The sequence below is a fragment of the Canis lupus genome, chromosome 30 (genome assembly GCF_011100685.1).
Source record: "Canis lupus familiaris isolate Mischka breed German Shepherd chromosome 30, alternate assembly UU_Cfam_GSD_1.0, whole genome shotgun sequence".
Taxonomy (NCBI): domain Eukaryota; kingdom Metazoa; phylum Chordata; class Mammalia; order Carnivora; family Canidae; genus Canis; species Canis lupus.
In genome coordinates this window covers 30081509-30103971 of record NC_049251.1, presented here as the reverse complement: position 1 = coordinate 30103971, position 22463 = coordinate 30081509, and the positions used below count along the sequence as shown (strand labels likewise).

Here is a 22463-nt window from a genome sequence, read left to right as displayed (position 1 = left end):
TAAGTAACATGCTACTAAACAATGAATGAGTCAACCAGAAAATAAAAGAAGAAAAACAACATGAAGACAAATGAAAATGAAAACACAAATAAACCCTTGTGATGCAGCAAAAGTGGTTCTTTTCTTTTTTTGAGAGAGAGAGGGGGGCATATGAGCGAGTGGGGGGGAGGGTGGAAAGAGGGACAGAGGGAAAGGGAGGGAATCCCAAGCAGGCTCTGTGTTTAGTGAAGACTCCAACATGGGGCTCCATCTCATAAGCCCGAGATCATGGCCTGAGCCAAAATAAAGAGTTGGATGCTTAACTGACTGAGCCACCCAGGTGCCCCACAAAAGTGGTTCTGTGAGGGAAGAGAAATCTCACATTAACAACTTAAGCTTACGCCTAAAGAGCTAGGAAAAGAACAATGAACAAAGCCTAAAGCCAGAAGAAGGAACAAAATAATAAAGATTAGAGTAGAAATAAATGGTATAGAAACTACAAAAACATTAGAAACAGGGGAGCCTGGCTGGCTTAGTTGGTAGAGCAGGCAACTCTTGATCTTGGGTAATAAGTTTGAGACCCATGTTGGGCGCAGAGATTACATACATACACAACAAGAAAAAATAGATCAATGAAACCAGGAGACTGTTCTTTGAAAAAATTAATAAAATTGATAAACATTAAGCTAGACTCATCAAAAAGAAAAGAGAAAGGACCCAAATAAGTAAAATCATAAATGGGAGAGGAGAAATAACAGCCAACACTACAGAAACACAAACAATTATAAGAGATCATGAAACTATATGTCAACAAATTGCACCATGTAGAAGAAATGGATGAATTCCTAAAAACATAGGAATTTACCAAGGCTAAAATGGAAAATTTGAACAGACCAATAACCAGCAAAGAAATTGAATCAGAAATCAAAAAACTCCCAATACACGAAAGTCTGCTGGTCTCCTTCTGCCCATCCCCCCACTTGTGCATGCACTTTCTCAAATAAATAAATCTTAAAAAAACAAAAAAAGAGAACCATATGATCATTTAAAAGACCCAGAAAAAGCATTTGACAAGTAGAACAACCATTTGTGGTAAAAACCCTCAACAAAGTAGGTTTGAGGGATCCCTGGGTGGCGCAGAGGTTTGGCGCCTGCCTTTGGCCCAGGGCGTGATCCTGGAGACCCGGGATCGAATCCCACATCGGGCTCCAGGTGCATGGAGCCTGCTTCTCCCTCTGCCTGTGTCTCTGCGCCTCTCTCTCTCTCTGTGACTATCATAAATAAATAAAAAAAATTAAAAAAAAAAAAACAAAAAAAACAAAGTAGGTTTGAAGTGAACATACCTCAACATAATAAAGGCCATATATGAAAAAGCCACAGCTGACATCATTCTAAATGGGGAAAAACTGAGAGCTTTCCTCCATGGTCAGGAACAAGACAGGGATGTCCATTATCACCACTTTTACTCAACAGAGTACCAGAAGTCCTAGCCACAGCAATCAGACAACAAAAAGCAGTAATAGACATTCAAATTGGCAGGAAGAAGTAAAACTTTCACTATTTACATATGACATGATACTACATGTAGAAAACCTGAAGGACTCCACCAAAAAAAACCCCACTACAATTGATAAACAAATTCAATAAAATTGCATGGGATGCCCGGGTGGCTCAGTGATTGAGCATGTGTCTTCGGCTCAGGGTGTGATCCCAGGACCCGGAATTGAGTCCCACATCGGACTCCTTTTGAGGAGCCTGCTTCTCTCTCTGCCTGTGTCTCTGCCTCTCTCTCTCTGTCTCTCATGAATAAATAAATAAAATATTTAAAAATAAAATAAAATCACAGAATACAAAATCGTTATACAGAAATCTACTGTATTTCTTTTTTAAAAAATATTTATTTCAGAGAAGGAGAGCAGGCAGTGGGAGGGGCAGAGGAAGAGGGAGAGAGAAACTCAAGCAGACTCCATGCTGAGTGCAGGACCCAACATGGGACTTGATCTCATGACCCTGAGATTAGACTTGACCTGAAACCAAGAGTCAGATACCCAACTGACTGTACCACCCAGGTGCCTCTCTGTTGCATTTCTATACACTAATAATGAAGCAGCAGAAAGGGAAATTAAGGAACCAATCCCACTTACAATAATAAGATAGTCCTCCTTCCCAACATGGAGCAGTCAGTTAAGATGAAGCTGAACTTGCCAAAGCTATAGATGCTCGAGAACCAGCTGAGCCAGGAAGTTTAGTTCTTGTCCATGTCCATTGCTCAGGTCAAGGGGTACAGACCATGTGGAAGCCAGAAACTGTCCGAATGTGCTGGGGAAAGAATTACTCATGCCACTGACAGGTTCTCTGTATGTCCCTGGGAAGCTACATGATGTGGAACAAGTACTCATTGTTGTGGGAATAGACTACTATGTAGAAAAGATATCTGAGGATGCCAAGAACTTTTTCGAGAGGAAGAGAGATTTCCTCACCAAGCAAATGGAGAAAATCTAGCCAGCTCTGTAGGAAAAGCAAGCCATGAAACAGGCTGTCGTGGAGATCATGAGCCAGAAGATTCAGCAGCTCACAGCACTGCAAGCAAATCAGGCTACTCCCAAGGCCTGAGAGCCTGTTTCAGAAATTGGGCAGAGGGACTCTGCTTCAGGGCTTCAGAAACCTGGGACTTTGTGGGCGTGGCTTCCTGGGATCAGGGAAGAGAAAGGTCTAGTGTTTAATGCTAAAAGTGTGCAAGCTGGGCAAAATGGCAACAACAACAACAATAATAAATGAAACTAGAAATAAACCTAACCAAAGAGGTGAAAGACCAGTACTCTGAAAACTATGAAACACTGATGAAAGAAACTGAAGACCCAAAGAAATGGAAAGACATTCTATGCTCATGGATAGGAAAAATAAATATTATTAAAATGGTTATACTGGGATCCCTGGGTGGCACAGTGGTTTAGCGCCTGCCTTTGGCCCAGAGTGCCATCCTGGAGACCCAGGATCGAGTCCCACGTCGGGCTCCCTGCAGGGAGCCTGCTTCTCCCTCTGCCTGTGTCTCTGCCTCTCTCTTTTTCTTTTTCTTTTTCTTTCTTTCTTTTTTTTTTTTTTGCCTCTTTCTCTATCATGAATAAATAAAATCTTAAAAAAATAAAAATAAAAAATAAAATAAAATGCCTATACTATTCAAAGCAGTCTATACATTTCATTCAATCCCTATCAAAATACCAACAGCATGTTCCATGAAACTAGAACAATCCTAAATTTGTTTGGAACCACAAATGACCCTGAATAGCCAAAGCAATCCTGAAAAAGAAAAGCAAAGCCAGAGGCATCACAGGTTCAGACTTCAAGTTATATTACAAAGCTGTAGCGATCAAAACAGTATGGTACTGGCACAAAAAAAGACACATAAATCCATGGAACAGAATAGAAAACCCAGAAATGAACCCACAATTATATGGTCAATTAAGCTTTGACAAAGTAGGAAAGAATATCCAATGGGAAAAAAACAGTCCCTTCAACAAATGGTGCTGGGAAAACTGGACAGCCACATGCAGAAGAATGAAACTAGACTATTCTCTTTCCCCATACACAAAACTAAACTCAACATGGATTAAAGACCTAAATGTGAGACTTGAAATGATAAATAAAGGTCCTTGAAGAAAGCACAGGCAGTAATTTCTCTGACATCAGCTGCACCAACTTTTTTCTAGATATGTCTCCTGAGGCCAGGGAAACAAAAGCAAAAATAATCCATTGGGAAACATAAAAATAAAAAGCTTCTGCACAGCAAAGGAAACACTCAAACAAAACTAAAGGCAATCTGCTGAATGGAAGTAGATATTTGCAAATGACATATCTGATAAAGGCTTAGTATCCAGAATACATAAAGGACATCTAAAACTCAACACCCAGAGTACCTTGCATGCCTCAGTCGGTTAAGCAGCTGCCTTCAGCTCAGGCCATGATCCCAGGGTCCTAGGATCAAGCCCCACATGGAGCTCCCTGCTCCCTGCTCAGGGGAGAGTCTGCTTCTTCCTCTGCCCCTCCCCCTGCTCATGAGCTCTCACTCTCTGAAATAAATAAGATCTTAAAAAAATAAAAACACCCAAAAAACAAATAATCCAATTATAAAATGGGCAGAAGAAATCAACAGATATTTCTCCAAAGACATCCAGATGGTCAACAGACACATAAAAAAATGCTCAACATCAGTCATCAATAGGAAAGTGAAAATCAAAACTACAATGAGAGATCATCTCACACCTGTCAGAATGACTAAAATCAGCAACGCAAAACACAACAGGTGCTGCAGAGGACGTGGAGAAAGCAGAACCCTCGTGCACTATTGGTGGGAATGCAAACTGGTGCAGCCACCGTGGAAGACGGAATGGAGGTTCCTCAAAAAGTTAAAAATGGAACTACCTATGATCCAGCAATCACAATACTAGGTATATACCCAAAGAACCCAAAAATACTGATTCAAAGGGACACATGCACCCCCATGTTTACTGCAGCATTATTTGCAATAGCCAAATTATGGAAATAGCCTGTGTCCATGGACAGATGAATGGATAAAGAAGATGTGGTGTACACACATGAGTATTTTTCAATCATTAAAAAAAAAGAATAAAATCTTGCCATTTGCAACAAAATGGATGGACCTAGATTGTATTATGCTAAGTGAAATAAGTCAGAGAAAGACAAATTCCACCGTATGTGGAATTTAAGAAACAAAACAAATGAGCAAAGGGGGAAAAAAAGAGGGCAAGTGAGAGAAAGGCAAACCAAGAAACAGACTCTTAACTATAGAGTACTGATGGTTACCAGGGGAGGGGAGGGGAGGAGGGCTGGAAGGATGGGTTAAGTAAGTAATGGGGAGGGATTAAGGGGTACACTTCTGATGAGCACCAGGTGATGTATCATGGAAGTGTTGAATCACTATTTGTACAGCTGAAACTGATATTACACTGTATGCTAATTGGAATTTTTTAAAGATTGCTTTTTAAAGATTTTATTTATTCATAAGAGACACACACACCTAGAGAGAGAGAGGCAGAGACACAAGCAGAGGGAGAAGCAGGCTCCCCGCAGGGACCCAGACAAGGGACTTGATCCCAGGACCCCAGAATCTTGCCCTGAGCTGCAGGCAGAGGCTAAACCACTGAGCAACCCAGGCTTCCTTTAAGATTATTTTAGAGAGAGAATGGACAAGTGGAGGGACAGAGGAAGAGGGAGAGGGAGAGAATCCTCAAGTAGACTCCTTGCTGAGTGTGGAGCCTTGACACAGGTCTTGATCCCAGGACCCTGAGATCATGATCTGAGCCAAAACCAAGAGTCAGATGCTGAACCAATTGAGCCAGGTGCCGCAACTAACTGGAATTTAAGAACTTTTAACAAATGCCCCAAATAAATAAATACCTCCTAATAAATTCCTGACTACATATATTTTTAAAGAGAGAGAGAGAAAGGATCAGAAAGTCTCCTGTGTCACCACAGGAGGTAAAATACCCTTGAGGAAACAAAGAGTCTGCTTTATTGACAGGGAAGGGGCTCCCCTAGATAGCAACCCATCTGTCTTGGAAAGGGAGTGTAATTTGAATTCCTATGTGTTCTGGAGACCCTCCAGTGCTGCCCTTAGAAAGGCTGGATGGGAAAGGGATCTTGTGGGGGGCCCTGTGAAAGGAGAGGCACCCAGCACTTGCTGGTGTGGGACCCCAGGGAGGGCTGGGGGCAGCAGTTCTGGACTGTGAGGGCACTTTCCCCACAATGGTGCTGATTCAGACACTGAGGAAACAGAAGTGAGTTCCTGGAGTTGCTTTCTCTCCCTTCACTCTTCAAAGACCCAAAGTAAGGTATCGGGATGCCTGGGTGGCTCAGTGGTTGAGTGTCTGCCTTTGGCTCAAGGCGTGGTCCCGGGGTCCTGGGATGAAGTCCCACATCCGGCTCCCTGCAGGGAGCCTGCTTCTCCCTCTGCCTATTTCTCTGGCTCCCTCCCTCTTTGTCTCCCATGAATAAATAAATAAAATCTTAAAAAACAAAAAACAAAAACAAAACAAAGTAAGGTATCATAACTAACCGGGGGTGGGGGGGTGGTGCATCCTTGAGGTGCTGTTTGCACAGTGACATGGTGTGGCCAGAGCAGCATCACAGTTCTAGTTGCAGGGACTGGCTGGACAATGGAGTTTCTTCAGTGTGGAAGGCACAAGTTACCTCAAGCCTCCAGTTTGGAGATGCTGGTGTGTGTGTATGCTCGTCTCATCTGCCTCCGCCTTGCTGGAGAAGGTTGTATCTGTCCTGAAGTCACAGGGAGGAGCCCTGCAGGAAGCCTCAGTATTACTGTCTGGTTTTAAAAGATTAGAGCAATGCTTTATTTTGCATATCGCTTTAAAATATTTTCGTTGTGTATCCATCCCCTCATCTGCTTCTCATAACACTCTGTGAGGCAGGCAGGAAGAAACTTCCATTTTCTCACAGAGAGGACTGGCTCCTCTTGAGACCACTTAACGGGAGACTGTCTTCCTCCTGCTGCTTCCTTGCACATACTATTCCATGGCCCAGTCCAGGGCATACAAGGAAAGATGAGACTGAGGTTGTTAGAAGCTTCTAGTCTGGTAGGAAAAGCAAAATAAGAACATCTAGGGGGGCACTTGGGTGGCTCAGTAGTTGAGCATCTCTCTTTGGCTCAGGTCATGATCCCACAATCCTAGGATCAAGTCCCACGTGGGGCTCCCTACAGGGACCCTGCTTCCTCCTCTGCCTAAGTCTCTGCCTCTCTGTGTGTCCCTCATGAATAAATAAATAAAATCGTAAAAATAAAGAATACCAGTGGAACATGAGAAACTAGGTGTAGTAACAAACTATCACTGTGATAGACCATTTTTTTCCAAATGAATTTTTATTGTTATTATTTTTTAAAGGTTTATTTATTTATTTGAGAGCATGTGCAACTACAAGTGAGCAGGGGGCAAGGCAGAGGGTGAGGGAGAGAGAACCTTAAGCAGACTCCATGCTGAGCACAGAGCCTGACATAGGACTTTCTCTCACGACCCCTAGATCATGACCTGAGCCAAAATCAAGAGTCAGACACTTAACTGAGCCACCCAAGTACCCCCAAAATGAATTTTAAAATCACCTTGTTGAATGAAAGAATTTCTCTTGAAACAAAAGAAAAACTACCCAAAAAGTACACATGAGTATATTGAAGATATATGGCCAGAAAATAGCAAGGTGGAGGGGGAGTAAAAATCCACTAGAGAGGATAGTCAAACTCCAACTTTGGTTTTTTGGGAAAAAAAATACTAATAAAAGTGACAACTTCTGACAAGATCTATAAGGTCAAAAAAAGAAAGCATAAATAAACAATATTGGGAATGAAGAAAAGGATATTACAGATATAACAGAGCCAAATGATAGAGAATATTATGAATAACTACCAATACATTTTATTTTTTTAAAGATTTTATTTATTTATTCATGAGAGTCACAGAGAGAGAGAGAGAGGCAAAGACACAGGCAGAAGCAGGCTCCATGCAGGGAGCCCGATGCGGGACTCAATCCCAGGTCTCCAGGATCACTCCCCAGGATCGCACTCCAGGATCACACTCCAGGATCACACCTGCGCCACCGTGGCTGCCCTAAATACATCTTTTTAAGAAGTCTCTAGAGTCTACAGTTTGCATTAAAAAAAAAAAAAAAAAAAAAAAAAAAAAAAAAAAAAAAAAAACCTCCCAAAATAACTAACACAAAGATTCACAATATAAGGGGGAAAATGAGCAACACATGTATGGGCATTTCAATGAAGATAAACCATGATGGCCAAAAAAATGTTTGAAAATATATACAACGGGGGATCCCTGGGTGGCTCAGCGGTTTAGCACCTACCTTCAGCCCAGGGCATGATCCTGGAGTCCTGGGATCGAGTCCCATGTTAGGCTTCCTGCATGGAGCCTGCTTCTCCCTCTCTGCCTGTGTCTCTGCCTCTCTCTGTGTCTCTCATGAATAAATAAACAAAATCTAGAAAGAAAAGAAAAGAAAAGAGAAAAGAAAAGAAAAGGAGAAAAGAAAAGAAAAGGAGAAAAGAAAAGAAAAGAAAAGAAAAGAAAAGAAAAGAAAAGAAAAGAAAGAAAATATATACAACCAATATATACAAGTAGTAATTAGAGAAATGTACATTAAAACCACTGTCAGGGGCAGCCCAGTGGTGCGGTGGTTTAGCGCCGCCTGCAGCCCAGGGTTTGATCCTGGGGACCCTGGATCGAGTCCCACATCAGGCTCCCTGTGTGGAGCCTGCTTCTCCCTCTGCCTGTGCCTCTGCCCCTCTCTCTCTCTGTCTCTATGAATAAATAAGTAAAATCTTTAAAATAAAATAAAATAAAACCACTGTCATATCATTTCATGACTCCCAAATGGGCGAAAATTAAAATCAGCAAACCAACAGCCAGTAAGGAGGAGAAGCCTTGATGGATGACCAACACTAATGCCATTGATGGAAATTATTACATTTACTTGCCCTGACCTAGTGGTTCCATTCCACACTTTAGGAAAAGAAAGTCTTGCACACACTCACTGTAACATCATTCTAATAACTAAAATCTAGGGAAAGAAACCAAACCTCCATGAAGAGAGAAAGATCTAGAACTGGTCTGTTCTTGCAACGTAATAAATAGAAGACCGTGCCTAATACTGTCATTAGTTTCATGTGCTGGTTGAAAGCTCAGAGCAGCTAGTCCCAATTAAAATATATAAAGTGCAAGATACATACTAGATTTAGAAGGTTTAGCACCAAAAAAATAATAATAATAATAATATTGAAGAGCACCTTTAATCTTCTATACTGGTATCACATTGAAATGAGATCTTGGATTAAATTAAATAAAATCAACCTCAGATGCTTTGCTTCGTATTTAATCGGCTTTTAAAAACCTTCAAATCCAAAAAAAAAAAAAAAAAAAAAAACCACCTTCAAATCCCTCTGCTTCTACTTGGCAAGCAAGCCAGAAAGCCCTCCTCCTTCTTGCTTAACTGGCTTTTAAAACACTTTAAATCCAGAATGAAATCTTGCTATTTGCAAGCACGTGGGTGGAACTAGAGGGCATTAAGCTAAGAGAAACCAGTCAAAACCAGATACCATATGATTTCACTCCTAGGGACACAGCGGTTGAGCATCTCCCTTTGGCTAAGGTCATGATCTCGGGGTCCTGGGATCCAGTCCCACATCATCCAGCTCCCTGTGGGGAGCCTCTGCCTAATTCACTGTGTCTCTCATGAATAAATAAAGTCTTAAAAAAAAAAAGAGAGAGAGAGAGATTCCACACCTGTGTGGAATTTAAGAAACGAAACAGGGGAAAGGAAGGAAAAACAAAGACAAAAACAGGCAAATCATAAGAGACTCTTAACTTAAAAAAAAAAAAAAAAGAGAGACTCTTAACTATAGGAAACAAGGTTGCTGGAGGAGGGGTAGGTGGAGGGGATGGGGTAATTGGGGGACGCAGGGCACTTGATTTAAGGAACACTGGGTGTCATATGCAACTGGCGGATCACTAAACTTTACCCCTGAAATTAATAATACAGAATGTGCTAACTAAATTAAATTTTTTAACTCAAAAAAAAAAAAATTAAAAAAAGAATACCTTTAAGGGACACCTGGGTGGTTCAGCGGTTGAGCTTTTGGCTCAGGGCGAGATCCCAGTCGGGGGGATCGAGTCCCACTTCGGGCCCCCTCCGGGGAGCCTCTGCCTGTTTCTCTGCGTCTCATGAATAAACAAGATCTTTAAAAACAAAAATCTGGGGGGTGGGGGTGACTGGGTGACGGGCACTGAGGGGGGCACTTGACGGGATGAGCACTGGGTGTTATTCTGTATGTTGGCAAATTGAACACCAATAAAAAAATTTTTTTATTATTAAAAAAAAATAAATGTGGGTGCCTGGGTGGTTCAGTGGTTGAGCATCTATCTGCCTTCTGCTCAAGTCATGATCCCGGGGTCCCGGGATCGAGTCCCACATCGGGTTCCCCGCAGGGAGCCTGCTTCTCCCTCTGCCTGTGTCTCTGCCTCTCTCTCTCCTCTCTGTGTATTCTCATGAATAAGTAAATAAAATCTTTTAAAAATTTTATTAAAATTTTAAATATAATTTAAATAAAATTTAAATAAAACTTAAAAAAATAAATGTAAAAAGAAAAAACAAAAACAAAAACCTTTTAAATCCCCTTATTTGTACTTGACCACAGAATCAGAAGCAAAAAAAGAGCTATCAACACACAGAAAATTCGAACTATTTAAACTCCCATAACTTCAAGCAAAAAGAACCCTTTAAACGTAAAATTACAACATGAATGAATATAAATACAGCGAAATAACACGCCGGTTCTCAAAATCCATGCCAAAAAAATGAATAAAAAAAAAAATTTGCTTCCTATTAGCAATTGAATCCTAAGCCCCCTGCAGGAAACATTTCAAAACAGCTTATAATTGTCTTTTTTTTGAGACATCACGTAGCCTTGCTGACACAAGGCCTCAAAAAATTGGTTTAAGACTCAGAGTTGTTCCTCTCCACGGAAATCTTTAGTAAAAGGCGAAAGATTTATACGATCTGAAGAGAAACCAGAGTATGCGCAGTGCGGGTCTAACTCCCACCTCAGGTAAAAAGTACCCCTAGTACGCTGATGGTGTCTAATTCATGCAAGACTTCGTGCCTGAATAAAAATTTCCAGGTTATTCTATAAGCAGAGATCTAACTGTAAGATATGTAAGTAGAAGAATTTTTAAAAATGTTCTTGTTTTAAACTTGTACCGTGTGCAGTGCACTGTGGGTATGCAAATACCCGCTCTTCCGCTTAGGAAACTAGGTTAATATCCACGCTGTACCTCGGCGTCACCAGTAGGGGGCGAGGCGGAGGTTTGGCTGACTTGGGATCTAAACGCCCTATTGATAAGAGACTTATCTTTTTTTTTTAATTTTTTAATTTATTTATGATAGTCACAGAGAGAGAGAGAGAGAGAGGCAGAGACACAGGCAGAGAGAGAGAGAAGCAGGCTCCTTGCAGGGAGCCTGATGTGGGACTCGATCCGGTGACCCCAGGGACACTCCCTGGGCTGAAGGCGGCCCTAAACTGCTGAGTCACCGGGGCTGCCAATGGTTCTATGTTTTTTTTGTTGTTGTTGTTGTTTTGGTTCTATGTTTTATATATGTGCACGCCTGAGTTTGATTTCTGTTGAGTAAAGACTTTGTCATTAAATAGAAAAAGAGAAAATTAGCAAATGAGTGATCGATACAGAATTCAAGAGTTTGATTTCTGTTGAGTAAAGACTTTGCCATTAAATAGAAAAAGAGAAAAATTAGCAAATGAGTGATCGATACAGAATTCAGGTCCTTCCCTCGGTGGGGAGTGAGAGGCACGGCTGGGAGGAGCACACAAGGGTTGTATTTGTCTTAAGCTGCATGGTAGGTGCAGGGGTGTTTGTTTGTTTGCCCTTGTTTTAACTGTGCACCTTCAGGGTATACAGTCTTCAACATTCTGCATTTTTCAGAAGAATTCTTGACAGTGTCCTGTTTAAAATTGGAGCCTGCTTGCTTTTGGCTTCGGGTTTCCTGCCCCACCTGGTGCTGCTTTAGAAAATGAAGTCTACTGCTCCAGTTTCTGATTCCGGGTGTCCTTAGCAGGACACCTTAACAGGCTCTTAATTTTTTTTTTAAGTTTATTTATTCATGATTTAAAGTAATCTCTAAATCCAGTGTGTGCCTTGAACTTATGATCCCAAGATCAAGAGTCAGGTGCTTGTTGGATTGAGCCAGCCAGGCATCCCACCCTTATAGTATGCTTTTAAAATGTGCTATTCTCTCCTCTGTGGCGCTCAGTTACTGGATCCGACCTGCCTGCACAGGTTCCCTAACTATTGTGGTAACTGAACAACCTTGAGAAAGGACATTGCAGCTCTTTTGTTGTTGTTGTTGTTGTTTCTGGCTAATTGTATACACATTTTCCTTCCCAACTTTGACACCTTCTTTCTTTCTTTATTTTTTAAAGATTTTATTTACTCATTCATGAGAGACACACAGAGAGGCAGAGACACTGGCAGAGGGAGAAGCAGGCTCCATTCAGGAGGACCAATGTGGGGCTTGATCTTGGGACTCCAGGGTCATGCCCTGGGCGGAAGGCAGGTGCTAAACCACTGAGCCACCCAGGGATCCCCTGATGCCTTCTTTAAATTGGCACTTTCCCTCCCACTTTGCTGGTTCCTTGGCTTGTAACAAGTCAATCATATGTGACATCTATTTTATTTAAAATGTATATTTAAAATTTTTTTTTATTTATTCATGAGAGACACAGAGACCAAGGCAGAGACATAGGCAGAGGGAGAAGCAAGCTCTCCACTGAGCAGGGAGCCTGATGTGGAACTCGATCTGGGATCAGGCCCTGAGCCAAAGGCAGATGCTCAACCACTGAGCTACCCAGGTGCTCCCTACATTTCATATTTGAAAAAATCCAATACAATTTTAAAACAACTTTACTGGATATAGGATTCACTTGCCATATAATTCATCCATTTAAAGTGTATAATTCAAAAAAAAATAAAGTGTATAATTCAGTGGTTTTTAGTATATTCAGAGTTGTGCAGTCATCACCACAATTTAATTTTAGAACTTTTTTTGTGACTTCAAAGAGAAACTCTACCCATTGGCAGTTACTCCCTCTCCCCTGCCACACACACACTCCCTGTTCCCTGACTCTGGAAACCACTAATCTACTTCCTGTCCCTAAAGTGCCTATTCTGGATATTTCATATAAATGGAAGTAAACAATCTGTGGCCTCTTGTGACTGGCTTCTTAGAGAAACGTCTGTTAGGTTCATCCATGCATACGTTTGTTTTGATACTTGTTGTGTGCTTGCTGTATTTCATAATGTAATGGAAGTTAGAGACCCGTGACCATGCACAGAGTGGGAACTTTGCAGCCTTTTCCCAAGGCCTGTGACGGGGTAATAGCTCCCGTCACAGGCCTTGGCCAGGGGCTAAGGCACTAAGGGAACAGGAAAGGAGCAATTCTGTGCACTCTGAAGAGTATTTCCCTGTTCCTAAGTTTTAGGGGATATTCACCTTCTGGACTTTGCTCTGCTTCATTATGAAAGGGTCCTGGGCAGCTTTCACTGGTTAGAGAACCACAAGGAAGGTTAACTATTGATTCATTCATTCATTGTAGCATCCCAGGCTCCATAGGGAGTCGTGGAGTTCCCAGGGCTGCTTCTTCTTTTCCTCCTCCAGGGCTTCTCAATCTAAAGCCTGACCCCATGTCTGATTGCAAATGTGGAGTTCGAGGGAGGGACTGGAACAATTTCATTGTTTATGATGTGGCTGGCTCTTCCATTCCTGGCAACAATTCATACTGATATTTAATATAAGATATAACCTGAAAAACAAAAAAATAGACCATAAAATCCTTTAATTGGAATTTTTGACTGAAATTTTTATTCTTGTCTTCTTTTTGACTCTAAAGAGAAACATTACATTTTATTTACATGTGGTGTTTCAACGGGCATTCTTCATTAGATTGGGCAGATTCCCTTCTATTTCTAGTATGTCAAGATTGATATACATGTAAGTATAGTGAATGAGTATTCGAGTTTATTAAATACTTTTTCTGCACTCGTGGGATTATTATTAAATGGCTTTGCTCCAATCTCTTCCAGTGGAGGTCTGCATTAAGAGATTGTTAAAATCATCCTTACGTGTTCTTGTAGGTTGTTCTCTGGTTCCTATTTGTTGTGATCAGATCCCAGGGAGCACAGCTACAAGTGGCAGGTCTGAGCCTAGGAGCAACACCTAACCCTTACAGATTTTACAGTGGAGAGAGACTCTCCTGTGAAAGATGGATTAAACCTTAGGTCTCAGCTCCTGTCCCCAGATTTACCTTCTTTCTAGGACTCCTTGCTCATTTTTGCTGCAGCCTCTCTACTGGCCACAAAGAGGCGCTGCTTCTCTTTAGTGCTCAGTTCCTGCAACAAGGCCCACCTCTAAGGTCTGGGAGTCCAATGTTTTGCTCTTAGAGCTCCTGAGAGAATTCTGAAAATATATATTCCTTGTGCACACTTTAAAGAGCATATGTATAGTTTCCATAAGATAACTTACACTATCATTCATTTAAATAGAAGCAAAGGTGGACATTTTGTGCATTGTAAATATTGATACTCTAAGCTATTATATCACTTTAAAATGCAGTCAATGGAAGATAAATGCCTTGAGAGATTTGATACCTACCATCATACTTTTTAAAAAAGATTTATTTTTTCATTTGAGAGAGAGTGAGCGTGTGAGCAGGAGGGACAGAGGGAGAGGGAGAGAATCTCAAGCAGATTCCATGCTGATTGGGGAGGACAATGGGGCTCGATCCCACAGCCCCAAGATCTTGACCAGAGCCAAAAACAAGAGTCCATTGCCCAAGCAAGTGTGCTACCCGGGGGCCCCTTATTATAAAAAATTTAAAATTTTCCTTTCTCTTCTCAAAGTTGTTTTTCTACTTCCATTTCACCAAGAATTTAATACAAAAATTTTTTTTTAGATTTTATTTATTTATTCATGAGAGACACACAGCGAAAGAGGCAGAGACACAGGCAGAGGGAGAAGCAGGCCCCATGCAGAGAACTTGATGTGAGACTTGATCCCGGGACTGCGGGATCACGCCCTGAGCCTAAGGCAGACGCTCAACCACTGAGCCACTCAGGTGTCCCAATACAAATATTTTTACACCAGAAAATGTTTTATTGGGATCCCTGGGTGGCGCAGCGGTTTGGCGCCTGCCTTTGGCCCAGGGCGCGATCCTGGAGACCCGGGATCAAATCCCACGTCGGGCTTCCGATGCATGGAGCCTGCTTCTCTCTCTGCCTGTGTCTCTGCCCCTCTCTCTCTCTGTGACTATCATGAATAAATAAATAAAATCTTTAAAAAAAAAAAAAAAAGGAAAATGTTTTATTGATTACTCAATCGTATTTCACTATGACAAAATAAGTACATTAATTGAATTTTAAAACATTTTCCACAGTGTTTGAACTTAAAATACTATGCATTAATTTTTTTTCTGGATTAATTTATTATTACGACTATTAGTATGACACACTTGACCCATACAACATAAACATACTACAAGTTTTGGTAATTATTAAACATAAAAGTGTCATTGTATTGGAAATACATTTCTTAATTAAATAGACACATGTTACTTATTGCCGGGAAAGACAGGGTTTCTTTCCAATGACTTTTTTTGTTTGTTTTTTGTTTTTATAGCTGTAACCTAAGAAATCTTGTTCCCATAAGTCAGTGGATGGAAGGAGTTTCAACAGCGTCAGTCACTACCATACAATGAACTATTAGTGGCAAACAAATTAAGTCCTTAAATTTTGTTGAAAGAAAAGATATGGAAATTTTTTAATTTACAAAAGAATTCTTAAAAGTTTATAAAAGAATTTGTTGTCCAGGGATCCCTGGGTGGCGCAGCGGTTTGGCGCCTGCCTTTGGCCCAGGGCGCGATCCTGGAGACCCGGGATCGAGTCCCACGTCGGGCTCCCGGTGCATGGAGCCTGCTTCTCCCTCTGCCTGTGTCTCTGCCTCTCTCTCTGTGACTATCATAAATAAAAATTAAAAAAAAAAAAAGAAAAAGAAAAAAAGAATTTGTTGTCCAGATTCATTTATTTCCTCCAAATTGATGTAAATAATTTCACATTGACATTTGTTGGGAGCCCCAAAAGTTTTTACATCCATCAGCATTGCACCTTGGTAAGATTCAGGGTGGATTTCAGGAAAATGTTTACCTTATGAAGCGGGAGAAGGGCAGTTAGTTAAAGGAGGCAGGAATGGGGTCTTCCATAGATCTCCTAAAGTCACTCACCTGGCCACCTCTCTTTTAAGCCCCAGCCCAGCCCAGCTGCCCTGTTGAGATGCTTTAGTAACTCCTGTCTCAGGGTGTGGATATTGGGAGCTTCTTAACTTAGGGTAGCAATGATGGAAATCATTATGTTCCAAAATGACAGTCACTACTCCCATGTGACTATTGAGCACTTGAAATGTGACTAGTAAGTCTGAGGAACTGAATTTTAAATTTTATTTAATTAATTAAGGGTAAATAGCCAACATGGGAAGGGGGTACCATATTGGACAGTGCAGAGCTAGGGATTCAGCAATGTTCTAGGCTTGGTTTTCCACTTGATCAAGGGACTGAACTCTTGAGTTTTTGCTCATGGTGGAGAGGAGATGGTAATCCAGTCCCTTTTCTTCTGCAGTTAGATCAAAGCCTCCCTCATCCATAACCCCCACTCCATCACCTCCTCTGCTCCATACTTCGGTACAGAAATCTTGAGATATTTGAAAGCAACATCTTAAAATTTTTTTTAAAGATTTTATTTATTTGACAGAGAGAGAGAGAGAGCACAAGTAAGCAGAGGAAGCAGGCAGAAGTAGAGGGAGAAGCTGAGCAGAGAGCCCAATGCTATGTGGGGCTCAATCCCAGGACCCTGGGATCATGACCTGAGCCAAAGGCAGATGCTTAACCAGGCGCCCCTGAGAACAAAATCTTAATGTGGGGTTGAAAGGCAGGATGGATGGTAATCCCAGACCCACCCTTCTGACTTTGTGACCTGCACCATTCTGAGTATCCTTTTCCTCTGAGTTTAAATGAATCTTTTGTCCTGACTGTCAGCCTTTGAACAGAAATATCCCAAGAAGGAAACAGTGGGCAGGAGTTATTGCCCAACGAGAGACAAGCAAGCTGAGCCTATAAGGTCAAGAGAAAAGCAGTTCAGGTGCTCTGCATCTGTGAATGGTCAAGAGAGGACAGAGAGTAGTTGGGTAGTTATGCAACATGGGGTAGTTATGAGGATATAACTCAGGTGAAGGTGGCTGTGATGGCTAATTTTATGTGTCAGCTTGATGGGCCAAGGGATGCTCAGATAGCTGATAAACATTTCTGGGTTTATCAGCTATCTGTGCAGAACTCTTCCAGGAGTTCTGGTAACTCCTGGAAGAGATTAGCATTTGAATAGTAGAGTGAGTAAAGATCACTCTCATCACTGCAGAGGGCATTTATCCAACGCAGAGAGGGCCCAAAGAGAAAACAAAAGGCAGGGGAAGAGCAAATTTATTCTCTGTGCTTGAGCTCAAAGACACATTTTCTATTGTCTTTGGTCTTTGGCACTCCTGGTTCTTGGGCCTTGGACCCAGAGTCACAGCACTGGCTCCACTAGTTCTGTTTTTCCAGTTTGAACTGCACACCACCAGCTTTCCTGGGCCTCCAACTTGAAGACAGCAGAGCATAAGATCTCTTCTCAGCCTCCTTAATTGTGAGCCAGTTCCTCCTAATAAATCTTTATATTTTTAAAAATCTTTGTATTTCTATATATGTTCTATTAGTTCGGGTTGGATTACCACCAAAAGTTAGGCTAGTGTCTGACTCCGCGGGCTAGAGAAGATACTGTACTGAGAAAATTGCTGAAAAACTGGAGTCCTGGACCCTACCCACAAGGCATGTGGTAAGCACACTGCAAATTTCGAACCCCTTTAAGTGCAGAAAAGCTACTAACTTCTTGCAAAATACAGTACTAGCATGAAATGCTAAAAGATATACTAAGCAAAAATAGAGCAAGGTACACCAACTCCTCCTAGGACCAGCTTATAGAACCAATTTTTAAAAAAGATTTTGCTTATTCACAAGAGGCACAGGGGAGAAAGAGAGAGAAAGAGAGAGAGGCAGAAGCAGGCTCCGTGCAGGGAGCAGGACATGGGACTCGAACCTAAGGTCTCCAGGATCACGCCCTGAGCTGAAAGCAGTGCTGAGCCACCTGCTGCCCAGAAAATACAAATATTTAAAAGAGACTTTCACTTCAGCAACTAGCCAGAGTGAAAACAAAGTTAGTACAAAATTTAGCACTAAGCACATTAGTGGGGAGTAGAGACTACAACACTTAAAAGTGCAACATACATAACAGTTTGCTCACCAACATTTTATTTTCCTTGTGATGAAAGCACTTAATGCCTTAACAGGAAAATAAATGTCCCAAACGTCTGTTTTTATACCTTATAGATAGTCCTGTCAGGACCTCAAAAAATTGGTTTAAGACTCAGAATTGTTCCTCTCCACGGAAATCTTTAGTAAAAGGCGAAAGATTTATACGATCTGAAGAGAAACCAGAGTATGACTGTGGTACTTGCTAACTTATTTTTCAGGTAAATGCAACTCCTAGTACACTGAGGGTGGTTATTTATCACGAAAGTTAGTGCCTACGGAAATTTATCCAAGGAATTGGGAAAATAACATCCTTACACTTAGAAAAGTCAAATAAGAATTCTTTTTTTACTTGATGACAATATACTATTTGCAGTGTATTATGGGTATGCAAATGAGTCTGACTAATCACCCTTCAGACTCCGGAAATCTTAGTGTTCAAAACGGTGCTCTGGTATATAGTAATGTAATTGACTTTTATTTATCTCCCTTGCATTCAGCAATCTTAAACTCTGGTTATAGTGATTGTAGATTCTATTGGATGTTGTATGTAGACAAGCATATCATCTGAAAATGACAACTTTGTTTTTCCCTCATAAATCTATATTTTTTATTATTTCTTTTTCTTGTTTGATTTAACTGGTTGGGAACTCTGGTAGAGACATTGAACTGAAACAATGATAGTGGAAATCTCTTTCTTATTCTGATCATAGCTTTTTTTCTTTAAGCTTTTTTTTTTTTTTTAAGCTATGATCAGAATCATGATATGCAAATTTCTCACTGGGGAAAGAGGCAGAGACATTGGGCTCCCTACAGGGGAAAGAGGCAGAGACACAGGCAGAGGGAGAAGCAGGCTCCCCGTGGGGAGCCCAATGTGGGACTCAATCCCAGGACCCTGGGATCCCCACCTGAGCCAACAGCAGATTTTTTTAACCACAGAGCCACCCAGCTGTGCCCTGTTCATAGTTTTCACTGGACCACCATTAAGTGAGAAATTTGCTGTAGACAGGTGAGGCATCATGAGCAGGCAATCTATGCAGTTGCCCTGTGCTCGCTCAGCGTCACCTTCATGAAATTCTTAGTCATTTTGAAAAAAGATCCTGCATGTTCATTTTGTACTGGGCCTCAAAAGGATTCTGGTAGAAACTCTTCTAATTAAGGTAGTCCCATTCTATTCCAAGTTGCCATGATTTTTTTTTTTTATTGTACTAGAGGTTAGCATTGAGATAATCATAAGTTTTCTCTTTTAATCTATTAATATGAAAAGTTACACTCACAGACTTTCTATCATAAATCATTCCTGCAGTCATAGCCTAAACTCTATTTTGCAATTATGTATTTTTAAATACTTTATTGTTTAGAAAAGTTTTAAATATACAGAAAAGATGTGAAGATAGTGCAAAGAGTTCTGTATATCCCACACCCATTTGCCTCTATCACTAACATGTTAGTATGGTACACTTGTTAAAATTAATGGCTCAATAGTTTATAGTTTATACATATTTGTTGAGTTTTTTATGTTATGTCTTTTTTTCTGTTCAAGGACCCTCTCCAGAATATTATATTTAGTTGTCATGTCTCCTGAGAGTCCTCTGGGCTGTAAGTTTCTTATACTTTCTTTGCTTTGATGACCTAGATAGTTTTGAGGCATCCTGGTAAGATATTTTGTAGAACGTCCTTCTACTGGGATTCATCTGATGTTTTCCTTATGATCAGACTGGGGTAATGTGTTTTTTTTTTTAATTTTTATTTATTTATGATAGTCACAGAGAGAGAGAGAGAGAGGCAGAGACATAGGCAGAGGGAGAAGCAGGCTCCATGCACCAGGAGCCCGATGTGGGATTCGATCCCGGGTCTCCAGGATCCCGCCCTGGTCCAAAGGCAGGCGCTAAACTGCTACGCCACGCAGGGATCCCCGGGTAATGTGTTTTTGAGAGGAAAACTTCATAGATAGATTGCCATTTTCATCACCTCATTTCAAAGGTATGTACATCAACATGACTTATCCCTCCTGATATGATGATATTAATCACCTCCGGAGAGGAGACAGGGCTGAAGGTTGAATCAATGGCCAATGATTTAATTAATTGTGCCTAAGTAATGAAACCTCCATAAAACCCCAAAAAGGATGAGGTCCAGAGACCTTCAGGATTGGTGAACATGTGGATATGCAGGGAGAGGAGTGTACCCAGAGAGAGTATGGAAAGCATCTCTTCCCACATATGTTGGCCTGTGTATCTCTTCCATATGGCTGTTATTGAGTTATATCTTTTTAAAATATTTTATTTATTTGAGAGGGAGTGAGAGAGAGAGAGAGCGAGAGTGAGAGAACATGAGTGGTGTGAGGGACAGGGGAAGAATTATACTTCCTGCTGAGCAAGGATCCTGATGCTGAGCTTGACCCTGGGATCATGAGCTGAAGGCAAATACTTAACTGACTGAGCCATCCAGGTGCCTCAAGTTATATCTTTTATAATAAACCAGTAATCTAGTAAGTAAACTGTTTTCCTGAATTCTGTGAGTTACTCTAGCAAATTAATCAAATCTGAGGAGGAGGGTGATGAAAACCTTCAATTTATAGTTGGCTGGTCAGAGGTACAGGTATAGCCTGGACTTGCCATTGCAACAAAAATTTATGAAAGATGCAAAGAAACAGAAGAAGTATGACCTATACATTGTTGAATAAAGCAGTCAACAAAAACTGCCTGTGAAGGCAACCAGATGTTGACTTGAACAAAGACTTGAAAGTAGCTATTACAAATATGTTTAAGGAAGTAAAGTAAGTAAGGTAGGAGGACAATGTCACATCAAATAGAGAGTATTAATAAAAGGATAAAAATTATTGAAAAAGAAACAAATGAAAATGCTGGATTTGAAAACTACAGTAATTGAAATGAAGAATTCACCACAGGGGGGGATCCCTGGGTGGCGCAGTGGTTTAGCGCCTGCCTTTGGCCCAGGGCGCGATCCTGGAGACCCGGGATCGAATCCCACGTCGGGCTCCCGGTGCACGGAGCCTGCATCTCCCTCTGCCTGTGTCTCTGCCTCTCTCTCTCTCTCTCTCTGTGACTATCATAAATAAATAAAATTAAAAAAAAAAAAAAAAAAAGAATTCACCACAGGGATTCACAATAGATGTTAACAAGCAGAAGAAAGAACTAGCAAACTTGAAGATAGATCAATAGAGATTACGTAATCCAAAGAATAGAGAGGAAAACAATGAAGAAAATTAACAGAGCCTCAGAGAAATGTGGAACACCATTAAACACATCAACATACGTGTAATGGGAGTACTAGAAGGAGAGAAGGGAGAAAGGAGAGGAAAACAATATTTGAAGAAATGATAGCTGAAAACTTCTCAAATTGTAGAAAAACAATCATTTACATATCCAGGAAGCCCAGTGAATTCCGTGTGGAATACATTCAAAGAGATCCACAAACAGACATATAGTAAAAATGCCAAAAGTCAAAGACAAGGAGGGGATTTTTAAAAAATTTTTTATTTTAACTAGGTTCCATGCCCAACAATGGGACTTGAACTCACAATCCTGAGATCAAGAGTCACGTGCTCTACTGATTGAGCTAGCCAGGCACCCAAGGAATGAACCTTGGAAGCAGCAAGAGAATAATAAATCATCAGTTAAAACAGAACCCAAATGAAGTTAACAGCAACAAAGCCAGCCAGAAGGCAGGGAGATAACATGTTCAAAGTGCTCACAGAAGGGGTACCTGGGTGGTGCAGTGGGTTAAGTGTACAACTCTTGGTTTTGGCTCAGGTGATCTCAGGGTTGTGAGATTGAGCCCCACATCCAGCTCTGTGCTCAGCATGGAGTCAGCTTGGGATTCTCTTTCCTCTTCCTCTGTCCCTCCTGATCATTTTCTCTCTCTCTTTCTCAAATAAATAAATCTTTTTTTAAAAAAGTGCTCAAAGAGAACACTGCCAACCAAAATCCTATATCCAAAAAAAGCGATCTTTTAAAAATGAAGTCAGGGGCTCCTGGGTGGCTCAGTTGGTTAAGCATCTGCCTTCAGCTTGGGTTGTGATCTCAGGGTCCTGCGTTCAAGTTGGGCTCCCTGCTCAGTGGGGATTCTGCTTCTTCCTCTGCCCCTCCCCCTGTACATGCCCTCTTTCATGTGTTCTCTCTCTCTTAAATAAATAAATAAAATCTTTAAAAAAATGAAAATAAAAATGAAGGCAAATTTGCAGATAAACAAAAACTGAGAGAATTTGTTACTAGGAAACCTGCCTTACAAGAAATAGAGGAAGTTCATCAGGCTGAAAACAAGTGACCTCAGATAGTAATGATAGTCCACACAAAAAAACAAAGAGCACCTGTAATTATGTAATTACCAGGTAATTATGTAATTACAAAAGATAGAGTAAATGCAGTTTTGTTGTCCTTGTTTTCTCTTAACTTATTTTTAACTTATTTTTAAAAATTTATTTATTCATGAGAGACAAAGAGAGAGGCAGAGACATAGGCAGAGGGAGAAGCAGGCTCTC

General features: G+C 41.0%; 2 non-coding genes and 1 pseudogene across 2 annotated transcripts; 1 reads left to right on the top strand and 2 right to left on the bottom strand.

Moving 5' to 3' along the window:
- Positions 1–2150: 2150 nt before the first annotated feature.
- On the top strand, positions 2151–2592 carry LOC100683056 (annotated as a pseudogene).
- A 7875-nt stretch (positions 2593–10467) lies between these two features.
- On the bottom strand, positions 10468–10583 carry LOC119866956. The gene has a single exon (XR_005381908.1). It is a non-coding gene; the product is annotated as a U5 spliceosomal RNA (small nuclear RNA).
- A 7456-nt stretch (positions 10584–18039) lies between these two features.
- On the bottom strand, positions 18040–18150 carry LOC119866957. Its single transcript, XR_005381909.1, has one exon. It is a non-coding gene; the product is annotated as a U5 spliceosomal RNA (small nuclear RNA).
- Positions 18151–22463: the final 4313 nt, after the last annotated feature.